This window comes from Physeter macrocephalus, chromosome 18, assembly GCF_002837175.3.
Source record: "Physeter macrocephalus isolate SW-GA chromosome 18, ASM283717v5, whole genome shotgun sequence".
NCBI lineage: Eukaryota > Metazoa > Chordata > Mammalia > Artiodactyla > Physeteridae > Physeter > Physeter macrocephalus.
This window is the reverse complement of record NC_041231.1, coordinates 82,127,817-82,131,433: the sequence shown is the minus strand read 5'-3', so window position 1 is coordinate 82,131,433 and position 3,617 is coordinate 82,127,817. Positions and strand designations below refer to the sequence as shown.

The 3,617-nt window shown below is 37.1% G+C and overlaps 1 pseudogene; it reads right to left on the bottom strand.

Annotated features, from left to right (window-relative positions):
* Positions 1-210: 210 nt before the first annotated feature.
* The window catches only part of LOC102982733 (alpha-N-acetylgalactosaminide alpha-2,6-sialyltransferase 6-like), a 120,198-nt pseudogene continuing 116,791 nt past the window's right edge, over positions 211-3,617 (bottom strand).

The window sequence follows — 3,617 nt, the reverse complement described above, 5'->3', positions numbered from 1 at the left end:
GAGTCGCCCAACTCTGACTAGTCAGCTGTCGGATTGTATTTAGATTTGGGGAAGGCTGTGAGAGGATTGAAACCACTTGTTTCTCTCTCTCTCTTTCTCCACTTGTCACTGCAATGAAGTTGGCTCTGGCTCCAGGGAGCCCTTGGTAAAGTACAATGCCCAGGGCTACGGGAGATGGAGGCCTCAATAACTGATATGAAAGGTCCTTAATTAAGCACTTAGCATTTCAAGGCAGTCATCACTGCTCGTCCACAGCCCGAGCTGGCAGTCCGTCACCGCCGATAGGCCACCTAGAAGACTAACGTGAGTTGAGTCGAGTCTTTTGTACTTGAGGCGAGACGCCCCAGGCACAGGCTGATCCGGTGACCCTTCCAGATACACTTTCTCTGCCGGAAGGAACAGGATATCGGATGTGACAACAATGCAGCCAGGGAAGGACTCCTCCCTCCCCGCTGTCCACCCCACACCCTCCGAAAGATCAGGGATTTGAGGAGAAAGTTAGAATGACAGTGGCACTTCCTTGGCTCAGCAGATCGGTATGAATACAATGGAACCCAATGAATGAACAATGACGAATGTATTATGAAGAAAAAGGGAAACCCCCCTCAGTGTAAAATGTCAATTATTTTGCAATTACCCAGGGCCTCGAAAAAGTTAACTAGGAAAGAAACATTTCCTTTTCCAGCCTGCCCCACTGCCAAAGCACCGTGATTCTCTGGGCAAGAGAAACCAGAATAAACATAAATGTTTGGGGGAAGTTTATCTTTATATTAAGGAGCTGGGAGACTTGGCAGCATTAAAATAGAAAGGGTTAATGGAATGAACTATAGATTAAATTGTAAAACAATCAAAGAAAACCAAACAGTTTATAGCAGACAACCATCTTCTGGTGTTTGGGTCTGTGTCAAGCCATGGATGTGGAAAATTAAAGCCATACTGAGAAGGGAAATGAACCATGTCTAATACATCCCCAGCAATAAAATGTTTTCACTAGGACTGTAAAACTGTGGCTTACATTAGGAAAAAGAAAATCAAACTATATGTCAATTCCACATCATGGGACATGAAGTGTCCACAAAAATTTATATTACTATTTAGAAGTGTTTCATTCTGGTGTTTTATTGTGATTGGATGCGCCCTTCTCAGTATCTTTTGACTGGTATGAAAATGATTTGAACTACTTTTTTAGCATTTATTTTACATCTATTACCTGTTCTATTACTTTTTATTATTTTATTGTGCTTGTGTAGAGGATTTTGCACAGTTTTCATTATAATGTAACATTAAGTCAATTTATTTGTGTATTACATGCTGTATAATTGCACCTTTTTCTAGAACAATTTGGATTTCATTATCTAACAAATCAGCACTGTTACATTTCTAAAAGATCTTGTTAGAAATCAAGTGCATTTTCAAAGTAGGACAACAGAGGTTAAGTTTGCACCAAAAAGATGCCTCAACAATGCTGGAGCTATTTGAACATCAGGTGAAGGTCATACTGAAAAGAGGGAACAACTTGTTTCTTTGAGAAAATATTTAATTATTCACTATTGTACTAGGTTAAGATCAATAAGGATCAATACTGCAAGAAAAGAAATCTTGTAGAACAAAGGGTTCTGACATGAACAGATAAGTGTGAGATATAGATCATGGAATGTACAAATTAATCCAGGAAAAATGTCAAGTCTAACTGTATTTGGTTTATTATTGTAAAGGATATCAAGATACCATGTGGATGCTTCATTTACAAGGTTGTTATAAAACTACCAAGCACAATGAACTGTACATATGTTTTACATAGTTATTTTCATAAACTGATCTATGCCTAACACAGAGGTGGCATAAATGATTTCAGGAGTCACACAGGTAAAGTGCAAAACACTAAAAAAACAAACAAACAAACAAAAACCCCCACGATCACTAAGAAATTCATTAAGTTGTCAAATCATTAACAGAATGTGGCTTGATGTTTTATAGGCATAATTATATTTCTACATTTTCAATGAGTTAGGATGTAGAGATGATAAGTTCTTTGACACTACATTTTCTAGACTGCATCCTTGGTATTTATCCCATCTTATTTTGGGTTTTGTTTTTGTTAGACTCTTAGTGAGCTCAGGATAGTGACCATCTGATACTTCTACATCTCCACAGCCCTATGACCAGCACAGATAGTAGTAATACTGACTTTCTACTAAATAGGAGTAAACATCAAGAAATATTCCACTGGCTAAGACAAGTCATCACTTACTTTATTTAGCTTCCAAGAAACGGATTATCAATGCTTTTTTTTTTCCCCTTAAGAATATATGGGAATATATGGTATATGATAGGACTTCCCTGGTGGTCCAGTGGTTAAGATTCCGAGCTCCCAACGCAGAGGGCATGGGTTCAATCCCTGGCGGGGAGCTAAGATCCTGCGTGCTGCATAGCGTGGCCAAAAGAAAAAAAAAAAAAGAATATACGGTATATGAGAACTTTAGAAGTCTAAAGAAAGTCCCATTTTCATTTGTCAGGGAAACTATCGAGTTCTCTTTTGAAGACTTTGGTGATGTATTTACCAAATCTTTATCAAATATAAAGGTGTTTTGTTTTCCAAGAGTTCATTATAAAATAATAGAATGTATTTCATTTTACCTGACAGTTCTACCTATTATTGCAATTTCATTCAAAATATCCTCAAAATTGTTAAATAATACCTCTTGGTGAGGGTTTTTATTCTCCCATCCACACCAAAACTGCAGGGACTGTGGGAGGGGATGCTTTAGCAAAAATTTTAGCAGTGTTTTGGACATGTGAATAGTATCATTTCATTAAATCTTGTCCTTTTTTACCAAATTGTTATCTTCACAAAAACATCTTTTCATAAAATTTCTGTGGTGTGCTGTCTTGCTACTCTCATACATAGGAACTCATTGTTGAGGAAAACAACAAGCAATAATAACAAAATGCATCCATACATTCCATTCGATGGTTGAAGTAAAACTGAATGAGGTCTTCAACTCAGTTATCTTCATCTGTCCTTTTCTGTTTCTTCAATTTTCCCTTTTTATACTTTATCCTTGAATTATGCTTTTTCTAATTTTGTGATTCATTTATACCCTTGGATTTTAGATGCATGCTAGTGATACAAAAGTCAATCTATTCTTGGCCTCTAATCAGCTCTTCATTCCTTCTGTGAAATTCCTGATGCTAGCAGCTAATAGCCTTCAGGTTAATAGCCATGCATTTCTACTTCTACCAATTTGAGTTGTATGTTTGTTCCCCATATTTGTACCTTTCCCTGTAATCATACAGTGTAAGCGTTGTATCAACCAATAAAATAACTGCCAAATATTTGCTCTCTGAAAACTGTTGAGCGCTTTAAGAAGACTTGATAAAATAAATTGCAATAAAAGATTCCCAACTTTCTTGTGAATAAGAAAAAAGGTAAACATTTTGAATTCTGTATATACACTTTCAGAGCTCATCAAGACACTCAATTCTAAAGAAATCCAAACTAAAAATAGTAGATAAGACTTCATGGTGATGAACTTTGCTTTAAAAATAGGTACTCCAGGGCTTCTCTGGTGGCGCAGTGGTTGAGAGTCCGCCTGCCGATGCAGGGGAAACGGGTT